At 41.3% G+C, this 17,664-nt stretch overlaps 1 protein-coding gene across 1 annotated transcript in view; it reads right to left on the bottom strand.

Moving 5' to 3' along the window:
- bmal1a (basic helix-loop-helix ARNT like 1a) overlaps positions 1 to 12,556 on the bottom strand; it is an 84,775-nt gene extending 72,219 nt beyond the window's left edge. The window contains exon 1 of the mRNA XM_083916517.1: positions 12,448 to 12,556. The gene's annotated coding sequence lies outside the window, so the exon portion shown is untranslated. The remainder of the gene's footprint in view (positions 1 to 12,447) is intronic.
- Positions 12,557 to 17,664: the final 5,108 nt, after the last annotated feature.

Here is a 17,664-nt window from a genome sequence, read left to right as displayed (position 1 = left end):
TTTATCTGATAGTGCTATAACTAAATTTAAGGAAGCGATTCCATCTGCATTTACTTTAATGCCTCATCCTAATATTCAAGACTCCTGCACTAACGTTAGTTTCTCTGAAATTGATCACCTTGTTGAAAGTGTTGCAGGCTCTCTAAGAACAACACTTGACTCTGTTGCTCCTTTAAAAAAGAAGATAATAAACAGAGGAAGTTAGCTCCGTGGTATAACTCACAAACCCGTGAATTAAAACAAATATCGCGAAAGTTGGAAAGTAAATGGCGCTCCACTAAACTGGAGGAATCTCACTTAGTTTGGCAAGAAAGTCTTAAAACCTATAGGAAGGACCTCCGTAATGCCAGAGCAGCCTATTACTCATCTTTAATAGAGGAGAATAAGAACAATCCTAGATTTCTTTTTAGCACTGTAGCCAGGCTGACAGAGAGCCACAGCTCTATTGAGCCATGTATTCCTATAACCCTCAGTAGTAACGACTTCATGACCTTCTTTAATGACAAAATTATAACTATTAGAGACAAAATCAACTCGCTTGGCACTATTTGTTCATCAAACCCAGGAACCTTACAAACTGTACGACCTGAAATATTCTTGGACTGCTTTTCTACAGTCGACCTTAACAAATTAACCTCTACTATTTCAGCATCAAAACCTTCTAGTTGTCTTCTAGACTCTATTCCAACTAGGTTACTTAAAGAAGTGTTACCTTTAATTAGCACTCCTGTATTAGATATGATTAACATGTCTTTGTCAGCAGGTTATGTACCACAGTCTTTTAAAGTAGCTGTAATTAAACCTCTTCTTAAAAAGCCCAGTCTTGATCCTGAGGTACTAGCCAACTATAGACCTATATCTAACCTTCCTTTTCTCTCTAAGATCCTCGAGAAATTAGTTGCCAATCAGTTGTGTGACTTTTTACATAATAATGAGTTATTTGAGGATTTCCAGTCAGGATTTAGAGCAAATCATAGCACTGAGACAGCACTGGTGAAAATTACTAACGACCTTCTAATAGCTTCAGACAAAGGACTTGTCTCTGTACTTGTCTTACTAGATCTTAGTGCTGCCTTCGACACTATTGACCATCACATCCTGCTACACAGACCAGAGCATCTGATCGGCATTAAAGGAACCGCACTGAGCTGGTTTAAGTCATATTTATCAGATAGATCTCAGTTTGTACATGTTAATGACAAATCCTCCATGCACACTAAAGTTAGTCACGGAGTCCCACAGGGTTCTGTCCTTGGACCGATTCTTTTCACCTTATATATGCTTCCCTTAGGAATTATTATAAGGAAGCACTCCATAAATTTTCATTGTTATGCTGATGATACACAATTATATTTGTCGATCAAACCAGAAGAAACCCATCAGTTAGATAAACTTCAAATGTGCATTAAGGTCAAATGTGCATTAAGGAAATAAAAAGCTGGATGACCTGCAATTTTCTGATGTTAAACTCAGACAAAACTGAAATTATTGTACTTGGCCCCAAAGGCCTCCGAAATTCAATAGCTAAAGATATTGTTACTCTGGATGATGTAGTGTTGTCCTCCAGCACCACAGTAAGGAATCTGGGTGTTATTTTTGATCAGGATATGTCCTTCGATTCTCACATAAAACTAACAACAAGGACTGCATATTTTCACCTGCGTAATATTGCAAAAATTAGGAACATTGTGTCTCAGAAAGATGCAGAGAAACTTGTTCATGCATTTGTTACTTCTAGGCTGGACTATTGCAATTCCTTATTATCAGGCTGCTCCAATAAGTCTGTTAAGAGTCTCCAGTTGGTCCAAAATGCTGCAGCTCGTGTACTAACTAAAACAAATAGAAGAGAACATATTTCTCCTGTATTAGCTTCTCTGCACTGGCTACCTGTAAAATCTAGAATAGAATTTAAAATCCTTCTCCTTACGTACAAAGCTCTTATTGGTCAGGCTCCGTCGTATCTTAAAGAGCTCATAGTACCGTATCACCCAACTAGATCTCTGCGCTCTGAGAATGCAGGGCTACTCGTCGTTCCTAGAGTCTCCAAAAGTAGAATGGGAGGCAGAGCCTTCAGCTACCAAGCTCCTCTCCTGTGGAACAAACTCCCAAATGTTATTCGGGAGGCAGACACTGTCCCCTTATTTAAAAGTAAACTTAAAACTTTCCTTTTTGATAAAGCTTACAGCTAGGGCTTACGATAAGACTTTATTCTGCTTAATGATGCTGCTATAGGCCTAGTCTGCCGGGGGATAATACTTTTCCTGATACTCTGAGCTTCTCTCCTCTCTGTCTGAATCATTCATGTCCCATCAATGCATGTTATTGATTCAGCTTCTTCCCCGGAGCTGTTTGTGCTTTGTCGTCTCGCAGGTCTCTGCTGATCGTGGTGGTGCTTGCTGCCGTGGTCCTACATGACACTTCCTGCTGCTATTGTCACTGTTACTCATATATACTATCACTAGTTTAATAAACTATAAAATTTGTAGCTGTATTGTAGCTGCTATTGCCACTACTCATCATTGATCATGTTTGCCACCATAATTATTATCATTTTCATATTCTGTCACCTTAGCTGTGCTTGTTTCTACTATTCTGTTGTATTAACTGCCTTAACATATACGTCATATTCACATTACTATAAATATTATAGTTACTGTTAGGCTTTGCTTGCATCTCTGGAAGTGTGTCTGTCTGTCTCTCCCTGTCCATCTGTGTGTCTTTTCTCTCTTTCTCTCTCCTTTTCTTCCTCCCCAACCGGTCAAGACAGATGGCCGTCCTCCACAGAGCTGGGTCTGTCTGACGTTCCTGCCTGTTATAGGGAAGGTTTTCGTTGCCACTGTACTCTACAGAGAAATTGTTGGGTCTATGTAAATCATAAATAAGTCATTGAGTGTGGTCTTTACCTACTCTGTAAAGTGTCCTGAGATAACTTTTGTTATGATTTGACACTATAAATAAAATTGAATTGGATTGAATTGAATTGAATTGAATTGAATAGAGGAAAAAGAACAATGGCGCAGTAAACCCTACAATTTTTTTGTGATGCCATGACGGCGGTCATTAGAGGAAAACTGATCAAAAATAATTAAAGTGGAAGCCTATAGAATACATACTGAGAAGGTAAGGGAATTGGAACAGGCATACCTAAACACTAATGATCCCAAGACAAGTCAACAAATTAAAGAAACAAAAATAAATTACATACTATTGGATGAAATTGAAAAAAATATATATTTTAAGTTGGGCTTCCATGAAGTAGGCTCAAAGGCAACTAAAATATTGGCAAAGCGTATACAAAAAACAACAAGCAATTAGTAATATATACAAAATGAACGATCTCCATACAGGTGAGACAGTATCTACCCCAGATGGTATTGAAAATATTTTCTGAAGATATTACCAAGATTTGTATACACAACCAGCATCTGTAGAAGAAAATGAAATGATTGCATTCCTGGAGTTGTTAGACCCTGAATTGTATGTACACAAAATGATAAATAAACGGCTGAGATTACAGTGGAGGAGGTAAAAGATGCAATAAATAAATTAAAAAAAACAATCAATCACCGGGGAGCTCTGGATACCCAGCAGAGTGTTATAGGATGTTTGCAGAAAAGCTGTCCGCACTGCTCCTTGCCTCTTTCAATTGGACAATCCAAAACAAAAAACTTCCCCCATCGTAGGCTGAGGCAATTATTACAGTCATTACGAAACTAGGAAAGGACAAAGAACACTGTGCGAGCTATAGACAAATCTCTATATTAAATGTTGACTATAACATATGTAGGTGCAACCAGCATCCCAAAGATGATTGTTCATTTCTGGATTAACGTGAACTTTCAGTTTGATTATGAGAAGGCCTCAGTCTGCTCAGACAATGGTGAAAGACTAGGCCCGAAAGCCTGGGAGCCTTTTGTCCCTGAGTACATGGTCACAGCTCTCCCCCACAGGTCACACCCAGGTGTGAATTCTCCAAAGGACCCCAGAACTGTTGGTTCATTGGCTGACCTGACCTCTGGTGATGACATCATCAGTGTCTGAGATATAAGGCAGCTACTAGCCTACATGTTTAATTTTATCCATGTTAACAGCACTTTTATTATAGAAGTCACTGAGGGTACACTTCCTGCTCTTTCTCTTGGATTCTCTCTCTTGGCCTCTCTTCCTTCGAATCTCCACACTCAACTCGACGCTCTCCTGCTGGATCCAGGGACCAGCTGCCCGCTGTCCCTCGGCCCTGAAAATGGCCTGTATGGTGTAGGATCACCAGCAAAGGTTAACCAACCGGTTATCAACTCAACTGAGCAGAACAAAGGGTGATCTGAGTCCTCTTTTGTCTAAGAGCAACAACCAAGACAAGAACCTTTCTTCAACCAACTTCTTCACAAGGACCAGCCACTGGCATCAAGTAATGCAACTTATCTTTCCCATCTCATGGACTGGTAACTAATCACCAACCAGCTGGCTTTTGTGTGACTTACATGTTCACACCTTCTCTGCAGGGGTCCAAGCCCACACCTTTCCTCCCTCTCTCTTTGTCTTATTCTCACACACACACACACACGCACACGCACTTGCTGTTAGCTTTAGTTAGTTTATTGTGTTTTGTTTGTTGCATTTATTAATTTGTTAATAAATGTTTGTGTTTACCATATGTCTGTTTATGTAATATTACACAAAGATGAATAAGCCAGCCTCTACTAAGTAAAAACTTTTAAATCCTGCATCTGATTAAACAATAACATTTATCAGTGTTCAACCCTTAATTAGTAGTTTAATATATTTAATGATTAATATATTAGTTGTCACTCTGTCTATGACGGTGGTGCCCCGAGGAACTCTGGTTTAACCAGAGTCATTTTATTAACGATAGGTTTATTGAGAATACTCAATCTCATAATCTGAACGTGAGTCAAGGCCTTACATTTAATTGGTTCTCCGTGTGAAGTTTGAATAAATTAAAGGTATACATTTTTATTAATTTTTCTTTATTAATTTTCTTTATCATATATTTCATTTGATAGTCACACTTTTGATTCCAATTAATCCTAAAATACCTACACATATATACAACAATTATCTCTAAAAGATTAAACTCCTTTATAACAGAAATAATAGAGGAAGATCAAACTGGATTTATAGGAGGACGTCAGACGCATGATAACATTAAAAGAACACTACACGTAGTTGAGCAAGAATGAAAATACAAAGAGTATTTAGTGTTTCCCCTACCATTATATTTAAATATGGGCCCCCCCAACTGCAAGTAAATTTTATTTAATTGTATTTTCTGAATAGCTTCAGATCCCAACAGGAGTCATTGAAGGATCCCTTTCCTATGGAACAGCTCTATACAACGTCCTTTTAGTAAAAAAACTTATTTGCCTCATGTAATTTATCTTATTTACACATCGGCATGTTAATTCTGTCTCTACATGGTCCCGTGTTTCCAATTCTCAGAAAACTCCGACGGCGTTTGAGATTCACTTGTTCAAAGATCGTTTGTTAAATGATCATGATAAAAACCATGATTGTTAATTTTTCTTTAATCTTTCTTTAATTTTTTTGTCATTGCCGCCCCTCCAACGCTGTAAACCTGGGGGAAAACACTGGCATTGTATTAGTATGTATCGATGCAGAAAAAGCTTTGGTTGTGTCAATTGGAAATTTTTATATAAAGTATTGGAGAGATTTGGATTCAGCAATAAATCAATACAGTGCATCTATTTGCTCTTTTTATAGAGCTGCTTGCGAAGGCTATTAGACAGGACAAAGAGATCAAAGGAGTGGTGTTCAATGGCGTAGAGCAAGAAATAGGACTTTTTGCAGATGACGTCAGAACCTACCTCGAAAGCCCGAATAAATCATTACCTCTGTTAATGAAACTTTTGGAAGCATGTGGACTACTATCAGGATATAAAAACAAATGTCGCAAAGACACAGATATTGGTGCTCAACTATAGTACGCCAAAAGAGATCCAAGAATTACTTAACTTTAACTGGAAACTAAAGAGAATTGAATATTTGAGGATCATAATCACAAAAAGATTAACTAAATTATATAAATCCAACTACGGCAAGATAAACCAGGAAATACAAAAATATATTGAAAGATGGTCCACATTAACACTAGATGTCAGCTCGCGAATTCAGATAATCAGGATGAATGTTTTGCCATGGCTTTTGTACCTGTTCCAATCTCTACCAGTAGATGTCCCAAAAGCTCAATTTATGAGCTGGAATAGAATAATATCAAGGTTTGTTTGGTTTGGTAAAAAAGCCTAGAGTAAGACTGGAGACTCTCCAACTGCCAAAAGAAGAAGGAGGGATGGGACTTTCAATCTTTATAGCATATCACCATGCGGCCCAGTTGAGGTACATTGTGGGTTGGTGAAAACCAGATTACACTGCAAAGTGGAAAGCGATGGAAAAACTACTTGGCGAATACCCAGTACGGAGTATTATAGGAGACAAAGAAACATACAAGGATTAAAAAAAAAAGTATGAGATTCAGAAAGACATCAATTCATTAAAATGGGTAGCATATGATGGCAAATTCAAACCAGCTACGATAAGGGATTTAAACGGTGGACAACCAAAGGAATCACAGCATTGTGTGTGCTATTTCCCCAATTTCTGAAATACATGAATTCCCCCCCATAGCAATACCCTAAATTATTCAGAGTTGAACAAATGTGTTTTCAGACTTCACATTCTTTGTGAGAAACACACAAAAGGCTAAGTGGGTGACGTCGGACCAATGGCTGCTCTTGTTATGGAGGCGGACTGGTCAGGGTTTTCTCTGCATTCTAAATTTGGAGGCGTTTGCCTCGCTCAAATTGTCAAAATCAATATACTTCTATGGAAGCTTAGTGGCGATGTTTTCAACTCAGACCAGCAGAAGGGGTGCGTTCGATGTCCACGCCTCGACGCAAAATGACGTTGACGCGCTGCTTTATCCTCAAAGCAATTTCAGTCAAAAGCAAGTGGACTTGGTTATTTGTCCAGGAAGACATTTCCCCTCTCATCCAAGAGGCTTCATCAGTTCATGTACGCATCTGACCAGGCTGGGACTGGTCCAACTAACGGGTGTTGAGATCCAGGTATTTAACCTCTCACAAGGCTGATGATGTCACTGGAACCCTTTGTGCTCCAAGTGCCAACGGCCGTAGTTAGAGTGGCAGTCTTTGGTGGGAAGTTGGTTTCTTCTATTAGTGCTCTATTGAGTCTTAACCAAAGTCGTTGGAGTCAGAGGAGGCCATTTGTGAACAGTTTTTCTTTCAGGTTAGATTGTTGAATCTCCTGGGAAGGGATGAATGGGCCGCATTGTAAATTGAAGATAAGTGGTGTCTCAGACCTCCTCCTCTGTTTAGAGATGGGTTCTCTACTTTTGCATAGATGGCTTCTTTTACTCCTTTTTCAAACCATCTGTCCTCTATGTCCAAGATTTGGACATTGTTGTCATCAAAGGAGTGGGCCCTTTCCTTGAGATGTAAGTGGACAGCGGAGTCCAGGCCTGAGGAGTTAGCTCTCCTGTGTTGGGCCATGCGTTTATGCAGTGGTTGTTTTATTTCTCAAATGTAGAGATCTTTGCATTCTTTGTTGCATTGAACAGCATAAACCAGATTGCTTTTGTGGGTGTGTGGTGTTCTGTCCTTGGGATATACTAGTCTTTGTCTGAGTGTGTTATTGGGTTTGAAATACACAGGGATGCAGTGTTTGTTGAAGATCCTCCTGAGTTTCTCTGATACCCCAATGTGGTTCCTCTAGTTTTCTTTTTCTTTCTCAACCACTTTGGTTTTCTTTCTGGAAGCAGCTGCCATTCTCACAAAGGTCCAGCTGAGGTAGCCACAAGTTGTGAGGGCGCCTCTCAGGTGCTTGCGTTCTTCCCCTTGGGCCTGTGAGCTGGTGGGTACGTTATCAGCTCTATGTTGCAGTGTTCCGATAACTCTTAGCTTGTGTTCCAGGGGGTGGTGAGAGTAGATATTGAACAGAACAGTAGATATTGATCTGTGTGAGTGACTTTTCTGTATACCCCAATGTGGAGGCTCCTGTCATTCTCAATATGGACGTCACAGTCTAAGAAAGGCAAACTATTGTCCTTGACTTCTTCTCTGTTGAACTTGATGTTTCCGTCCACAGAGTTTATATGTTTCATGGAGGCTTTGGCCACAGTAAAAGAGTGGCTCACGCAGGACAACTCCTTACACAACTGAACAAATCTAAAAACAGACCACATTTGCCAACTTCTGGATTTGTGCCTGAACACCACATAGTTCCAGTTTAATGGCAATTTTTACAGACAGAAACACTGCTGTGCCATTGGTTCAGCAGTATCCCCTATTGTGGCAAATCTATTCATGGAGGAGGTAGAGGACAAGGCTTTGAACTCCTACAAAGGACTAACCCCGAGCCATTGGTTCAGATATGTGGACGACACATGGGTTAAAATCAAATCCAAAGAGGTGCAAACTTTTACTGAACATATAAACTCTGTGGACAGAAACATCAAGTTCATCAGAGAAGAAGTCAAGGACAATAGTTTGCCTTTCTTAGACTGTGACGTCCGTATGGAGAATGACAGGAGCCTCCACTTTGGGGTATACAGAAAACCCACTCAAACCGATCAATATCTACTGTTTGAATCTTACCACCCCCTGGAACACAAGCTTGGAGTTATCAGAACACTGCAACATACAGCTTATAACGTACCCACCAGCTTACAGGCCCAAGGGGAAGAATGCAAGCACAAGAGAGGCGCCCTCACAACTTGTGGCTACCCCAGCTGGACCTTTGTGAAAACGGCAGCTGCTTCAAGAAAGAAAACCAAAGTTGTTGAGAAAGAAAAAGAAAACAAGAGAAACAACATAGTCATTCCGTATGTGGCTAGGGTATCAGAGAAACTCAGGAGGATCTTCAACAAACAATGCATCCCTATGTATTTCAAATCCAGTAACACACTCAGACAGAGACTAGTACATCCCAAGGAAAGAACACCACACACCCACAAAAGCAATCTGGTTTATGCTGTCTAATACAACAAAGAATGCAAAGATCTCTACATTGGAGAAAGAAAACAACCACTGCATAAACGCATGGCCCAACACAGGAGAGCTAACTCCTCAGGCCTGGACTCTGCTGTCCACTTACATCTCAAGGAGAAAGCCTACTCCTTTGATGACAACAATGTCCAATGACAGAGAGGACAGATGGTTTGAAAGAGGAGTAAAAGAAGCCATCTATGCAAAAGTAGAGAAACCATGGCTAAACGGAGGAGGAGGTCTGAGACACCACTTCTCCCTAATTTACATTGCATAAATGGAGATAAGTGGTGAAGGGAGATTCCCAGGCAATTCAACAATCTAACCTCAAAGAACAACGTTTCCCAAATGACCTCCTGTGACTCCAACTACTGTCGTTAAGACTCAATAGAGCACTAACGAAGTAGAAAACCTACTTCCCACCAACGACTGCCACTCTAATGGCGGTCGCTGGCACTTGGAGCACATCATCAGCCTTGTGATCTCCACACCAGGTAGTTGGACCAGTCCCAGCCTGGTCAGATGCGTATATGAACTGATGAAGCCTCTTGGATGAGAGGTGAAAGGCTTTCCTAGACAAATAACCAAGTCCAGTTGCTTTTGATTGAAATTGCTTTGAGGAGTGTTATAGCGGTATTGTGAAGTTTAATTAATAGCATATATTCATCTGAGAACTGTTGACATCTGTGTTACAGACCCTGGATGTGTGCACTGAACTGTCTATGACAATAAAGTTGTGAATCTCAATCTATTTATTTTAATTGTATTTTAAATAAATCTATAGGCTCATTGTTTTTTCACAGCATCCCCTGTTCAAAATTACTTCCAGCGGCCCTGCCGGTATGTGGAGATTGACCAAAGAAAACGTGTAACAGTCATAAAGGTAAGTCACAGATATTATTTTCTGACATAATCCCTTTTGGATTATGCAAACCAGTGCGAAACTTCTGGGTTTTGACGTCAGCCCTGGCACACTAACTGCTCACAAATAATAAGGGTGGAAATAATAATAATGTAACGGACTGTAGTGACTGTTGATGTTCTGTTAAAATGTGAGTGTCACTGTAAATCACTGAATTGTCCCATAGGTCAGTGAAGTTACATGTTTACATGATACTTGTTTTTGAGATGCTGTAAACCTGTAGTTGGTTGAGAGAAGAAGGGGGTGGCTGTGAAATAGTGGGAGGTTGTGGGACAGTAATAAGCTAGGAGCTAGTGTGTAAAGAGGGTTTTAAGGTTGTTCCGTTTTGCCCACAGTAGCCAGTGTTCAGTCAGAAATAAAGCTGCAACAAACTGAATAAAGACTCACCTCTGATCACTGAGGGACGCTACAATAATAATGTAAACAGAGAGTGATATTTTGTAGGGAACTGTTTTGGTTCTTGGGCTGTGGGTGACAGAGTTGTATGAATGAGAAAGGTGGACGTGGTTTTGTGCAAATAACGTTAGTTCAGTATTCAGTGGCTGCACGTATTTCTTGACAAGCACGCACATTTCGGCTCTTGTGCACGCGCAGGCACAAATTTTTTGCTCCCCTGCTTCAGCCCAAATTCTGGCCAGACAAAACCCTGTGTATGGACTTATATTATATTATATTATATATTTATTCGACTATTTGGATATTCGTTCGTCGTTGGGTATTCGGTTTCCAATTTTGGTATTCAGATATTGTTTTGCTTTTTTAATAACATTCAGCTTATACACAAAATGTCTGACAGACAGAGCATAGAATCAGAAGAAAAACTTTCTTTTCGAGTGGAAGGGGACTTGTTAATAAGACTTAGTATGTCAGAAATGTGCTGGTGGTTGGCATATTGTCTACTACTACTTTAACAGTTTTACAATGAGCATTTTTTTAGATTAATTTCTTTGAAAAACTGGTTCAAAAATGAACGTTTTTCCACCGACTATTTAAAGACGTTGATTGAGCCCTCATACATAGACGATATTTCACTAGGATTCACAAGACTGGCTTTCAACTTAGAAGTTTGGATGAAGTTTATTAGTTAGGCTTAAAAATGATGATAGGATATTATTTGCACAACCTAATATTTTCTATGAACTTTTAGATACGTCATATACAACCTACTGCTACAACATAACTTCCCCTCATGTTTTCCCCTCTTTGTTTAAATCTAATTAACATTAGAGAACAAAAACTTTAATGGGCAGTTCGGTTTTTTTGCAGAATGAATGTAACACCTTCATGATCAGCAGGGTATGTAAGCACAGCCTTTATGGCAACAATCAATACTGATAAGCACTGGTTGCTACTGGTCTATGAGCAAAGTAACACTTCAATCAAAGTCTGAAGTTCTCACCAGATGTCTTTTCATGAAGAGGTTAATATGAATATCTGATAACACTACAGTTGAGGTAGACTTATGAAAGGATTTTCTCAGAAATGAGAAACAATCACATTTAACAATCCATAAAAAAGAACTGCAAACTGTCAATCTGCAATTGCCAGAGTTATCCACATCACAGAGCCAGCAAGGAATCCACAACAGACCACAGACCACAATTGGAAAATACTGTGTTCCACACAAAAACACAACCTGTAAGGATTCATGCTGAGGAGTATGATTAATTAGATTAACTAGGGCAACTATTCCTCCTGCTGGAGGCGTCCTGGAACTCTCCTCGCGGTTCTCCTTGAGCCGAAGTTAAGAATACCCTGCTGGAAATCACACAGCAAATGGCAATGGTTGTGTCTGGTGCTAAATGTCACCAAAGCCAAATATCATGATCCTCTTTTGACAATCATGGCAGAGATTGCAGAAACAGAGAGGTCGACACATTCTCAATGCCACTGTGTCACGATATTTTATAATCAAACGCGCTTGCGGTTTCGAAACAGCGCAGGTCTCTGGGTTGAAATCACACGTTACTGTGTTATTTGAAGAGATATGCGATGATGACACGGGTGTTATCGCAGCAGGGTGGATGCTGTCGAAGAAACCGTGTACACCACATACCCACCACCAAGGCCTGTTTACATATATAGTCTAATAGCATTGGCTAGCATTGTTCACTCACTCACGTTTAGTTAACATTTAACAAGACTACGTGCACCTACCTATGTACGAGCTTCCTTTGAACCCCGGTAACTGCTGACAACAGTTAAAGCCAGTGTGATACACTGGGGCAGTTTCCCTACATTTGATCCATAACAGCATTTAGTTCCGTTAGTTAACTCATGTTAGCATACAGCTGCTAGCTAACGAACGCTAACTGACAAGACCTGGCCAGCGAGCTAACGTCCCTCCTCCTGCTCTAGAAAGCCACACTAACATGACCGCAGCACTGGGAAAATATCGACGCTATCCATCATGGATAGAAACCCAGCAACGTCACCTCGATGCAATATCAATAACCCGTAGGCTTGTTTTCATTGTATACTTACTGTATGTCCGATGTGACTGCTCTGTCCATTGAAAGCCGCCGGTAATATGTAATAGCAACCCACAGAACTGTGACATAAACGATTTTCGATCGGTGACCCAGTTTCTCTTCACCGTCATGCCTGTCGGACCACTAACCTAGTTTTTCGACCAATGGCGTGTGTGCTACCGCCGTAGGTGCCCCTCTGGCCAATCAGACAAAGGTTCAGGCTGGGAAACTATGATTGGCGTGCTAGTTGACCAATGACAACCAGTGTCGAACGGAATGCGGAGGTGTGTGTGTGTGTGTGTGTGTGTGTGTGTGTGTGTGTGTGTGTGTGTGTGTGTGTGTGTGTGTGTGTGTGTGTGTGTGTGTGTGTGTGTGTGTGTGTGTGTGTGTGTGTGTGTGTGTGTGTGTGTGTGTGTGTGTGTGTGAGTGAGTGAGTGAGTGAGTGAGTGAGTGAGTGAGTGAGTGAGTGAGTGAGTGAGTGAGTGAGTGTGAGCCTTGGATGTCCAGAACACTGCTAATAGGCTACAGCAATGTTCGTTGCTGCTGTTCCTATTGTGTCATACTACCTCAAGGTGTTGTCTTAGTTTAGTGTTCCCTGTCAAGAAGTAAATCAGTACTGAACACTGCTGAACACGCTTCTCGTGTGCCTCTTCTACCATTTCCTGTAATTTCATAATACACTTATTAAATGGTACTAAGCAAAGTTTATTCCAAATACTTACAGTGGAGATCAAAGTTAGAGAGCAAAGTATTCATTCTTGATTTATTATGAAATAGCTTTTTTTTATTGTTTATAATTTGATAGAATGTCCCTTGTGGCTATACCACTGCTGTACTAGCATGTTGTTTTGTTTTTTTAAATAACCAAGGCACTTCAACAGAAACCTTAATTTTTGTGAGAAAAAAACAGTGATCAAAATTTGAGAACACTTCCAGATCCCTCCCAGTTATTGGTGACAGTTGACTTCATTGTTTGACACACCCTATTTATCTGCAGCTCTCCTGGTTACTTTGCAAAATGGCAAGCTGCTCTAAGGTGACTGAAACCCGGAGTTAGCAGTATGGGTGCAGATACGGAAGGGAGGGGGGCCTATCTCCCCCATTTTCTGAAATACAGGAACTTTTTAGAAAAGTTTGGTTTCAGCAGTGTTGTCTGGACAAGAAAACAGGAAAACCGAAATTTCTTGTCAACACTGTTTAACGGCACACTGTGCGACGGTAAACAGTCAGTTGTTTCGTTGGAGATGTGTGGAGCGTTCTACACGTGACCAGCTGACGGAGCTGCTGTTATGGAAGACCGAGCCAAAATACTGGTGCCAACTTATCAGCACTTTGTGTGTGTCTCATACAACAGCTACCACATTTTCCTGAATTTTGCTGATTTTAAATTCCCGAGTGACAGTGAGAAGTAACTCAACTTCGCTGTCAGTCCACACAAAGGAATCTGCCCGGCTTCGCTTCACCATTGTTGTTTTTCTGGTACGAATTTTTCCAGCCTTGCGATTGGCTAAAATGGCCTTCCTGTGAGGAATGCTATCTCCACCTACTGCTTTGGAATGTGCATCACATTGTTTGAGGAGGATTTTGCAATTTCATGTGGACAGAGATATTTTTTTATCACACAGGTGGTGTGGACGACCATAAGAGTTGGGTTAAAATACACGTTTGTGTGGACTAGGCCAGAATAGTGCTTGAACCTTCCGCCTGGCAAGCGAGATAGTGCACGTACTGCTTAACCATCCTGCGCCAGTGTGTGCAGCTGATATCCAGAGTGTTTTAGTAAACAGACCTTTGTTGCAAAGTCTCCCAAATAAAAACAGCATATAGCCTATATAAAAATATGATGTTTCAATCCTCTGTTTTCATGTGTGCAGTGTTTCCCTGGACAGACAACGAGCAAGCAGCGAGTGAACTGCTTAACACGATCTTGTGCCAACGTGTGCAGCTGGTAATCAAAGTGTTTTAGCAGACAGACGTTTGCTGAAAAGTCAGAGACGTTAACACTAGTAGTGTGATAAAAAGTACCAGAGTGCCCAGTGTCCACTTGCCGTTTTGGGGCGCACTTACACTTGGCTTGTAATGTATTGTTTTGTGTTTGTGTTTGACGTTAGGCTTCAGTAGCTGCCTACCAGTGTTTCCTTCACTGTACCCTATAGTTCTGTGTGTGTATGCACGCCTAGCAGCAGTAAATATACACAAAGTGAGTACATATTCATATTCACATTACTATAAATATTATAGTTACTGTTAGGCTTTGCTTGCATCTCTGGAAGTGTGTCTGTCTGTCTCTCCCTGTCCATCTGTGTGTCTTTTCTCTCTTTCTCTCTCCTTTTCTTCCTCCCCAACCGGTCAAGACAGATGGCCGTCCTCCACAGAGCTGGGTCTGTCTGACGTTCCTGCCTGTTATAGGGAAGGTTTTCGTTGCCACTGTACTCTACAGAGGAATTGTTGGGTCTATGTAAATCATAAATAAGTCATTGAGTGTGGTCTTTACCTACTCTGTAAAGTGTCCTGAGATAACTTTTGTTATGATTTGACACTATAAATAAAATTGAATTGAATTGAAATTGAATAACATGGCCCAGAGGATTCGTGCCGTGCTTTAGCGTGATCTCCCTCTTCCCCCTCGACTGCTTGTTGCTTATACGTCATCACCCTTTGAATATTTAGTTTTGTCTGACTGTTTTTGAAAGTATCATCAGACCAAATCTGCAGTAAACACTCCACCTCCACATCAGACAACCGCAATCCATCTTTTTCAATGTTCAGCTTGTGGAAAAGATGCATATAAACAGACATCAGGACCACTGTCAATGCTCGCACTCGTACACGTGTGCATGCTCGTGCTCGTACATGTGCATACACGTTAGTTTGTAGAATTTTTGATAATTTCACGTTTCAAGACCCCTAAAGTCACTACAATAGTAATATTTGGCTCGTTTGACGAATACACCACCTAAATATGCCAACGCATTCAACCAGACAGACTGTAAAAGACCAGGGGGCGAAGGCTACTGAGTTCAAAGCCCTCTTCATCAATCTCAAAGCCTCCATTTTAACGCTTGAAGCAAAGCTGGACCACATCCACACCACAGTGTCCGACCACGCTCAGAAGATAGGCTCCCTCGACGTAAATACAAATCTACATACAAAATGAGCGTCTGCTAACGCTGGAGGCCCCCTGTGCCACGCTAACAGAGAGTGTGGGGATTTTTAAACTTGAAGTGTTGATTTTTTACACAATATTATTGAAGTTTTGTTATTACTTACTGTGTAGATATCAAAGTTAAATAAGAATGATTTAGCATGCTTTCACAATATTATCAGTTTAACATGGATGCCATTTAAAGGATGTTGCAGATATGTTCCAGTTTAAAACTAGGTGTAATAAAATGGGGAGGGGAGGGGGGGCAGCCCCCCATAAGGCTGGATTCTTCAGAGTAGGGAGTGTTCTTTCTACAGGAGCTGGTGGATCATTGGAGGATCTGTGTGATCAGGGGGCAGAGGATTCAACTCGTGAACGAATGGGAGCCAGTCTGGGAGTGATGGAACCAGGAACCAGGAACTGCCTTAGCAACATTCTGAGCCAATCACAACAGCTCAATGACTTTATTGCGCTATAAATTCTTTGTGAAGGAGGAGCTTAGTGCTCTTTCTGCCTCGGTGGTCACACCAACAGCTTGGTTGAAAGCCAAGATGCCTGTGACTGACCTGAGAGAGTGTCCCTGGCCAGGCTGAAGATTCTTTGCTGTTGTTTTTTTATAATAAACATTTTAAACTTTAAGAAGTACTCGGCCTTTCCTTGAGTAAGAACACAACAAGAGCAACGATAAGCTGCTGGCTAAAGTCAGCGAACTGGAGTCCCACAGCAGGCGTAGTAATATCCGTGTGATTGGACTACCTGAAGCAGTTCTTCGCGGAGCTGCTCATGGAGGTTTTCAGCAAAGGCTTCCTGGAATCATCACCGGAATGTGACAGGACTCACCGCACGAGAAACCGAAGCCAGGGCAGAGACACCACGGCCAGTCATTATCAGGCTGCACAGATACCAGGTGAAGGAGAAAATCATAGCCAAGGCCTGCGCCAGGAGAGGCAAGCTACAGTACAGACTCCCCTATCGCCATATACAATATACATATACCAAGAGGTGTTTGCCAGGCTTGTCACCACTTTGAAGGATGGAGGGAGGAAAAGGCTCTACTCGGTCACCGAGGCTAATGCCTTCATCACATCCACTGTCAAGTTATAACTGTGACTAGGTGCCGTGCTGACTGTATAGCTGTGCTCTAACGGTTTATTTTTAGACCGCTGCATTAATAGTTAAAGTCCTGACAGGCTGCTATGATTCTGTCTGTTAATAAGTTTGAACAGAAATAGCTAAATGGACATTTTAACACACTGTGGACATGTTTTCTTGAGATCCAGTGTTTTCTGATATTTTTTGAATTTTTTTTTCATCCTTCTTTCTGTGTCTGCTCACACTATTATTTGAATTCAGATAATCTTTAATCGGCCTCTGTGCCAAGAACTGGAAGCTCGTTCACATGTGGATTTCAGTTTGTTATGAACTTTCTGGAATCACCGGAGTGTGACAGGGCTCACCTCACACTAGCTGAGAAACCGAGGCCAGGACAGAGACCAAGGGCAGTCATCATCAGGCTGCACAGGTACCAGGTGAAGGAGAAAATCATACGTGAAGCCCGCACCAGGAGAGGCCAGCTACAATACAGAGGGTTTCCCATCGCCATCTAAGAGGACCACGCTCCGGAGGTGGTGGAGCAGTGCCTGAAATACAGAGAGGTGATGTCGGAGCTTTACAACCTGGGCTTCAGACCCGCGCTGTTGTTCCCTGCGAGGCTGGTCATCACGATGAAGGATGGAGGTAGGAAAAGGCTCTCCACGGTCACCGAGGCATAAGCCCTCATAACATCCAGCCCTACAGAGGTGCCCTGATGACCGCGGAAAGCTGTTGATTTCACCGTAGAAGAGCCTCTGTCATGTTGTCTGGATAACCGTGAGTTGGTGTGGTGCTGACTGTGTCGCTGTGCTATAACAGCCCCGCACTGACCGGAGCTTATATATTTTTTTACATTATTTTTACACCGCCTCGTTTACCCTTAAAGTCCTGACAGGCTGCCGATTTCTGTCTGTTAAAGTTTTGAACAGAAATCATAAGAGGACATTTTAACTCACTGTGGACATGTTGACTCGAGGTCTGGTGTTCTATGAT

The sequence above is a fragment of the Echiichthys vipera genome (assembly GCF_963691815.1).
Source record: "Echiichthys vipera genome assembly, chromosome: 7".
NCBI lineage: Eukaryota > Metazoa > Chordata > Actinopteri > Perciformes > Trachinidae > Echiichthys > Echiichthys vipera.
The sequence above is the reverse complement of the archived record's forward strand: the minus strand, read 5'-3'. Positions and strand labels throughout refer to the sequence as shown.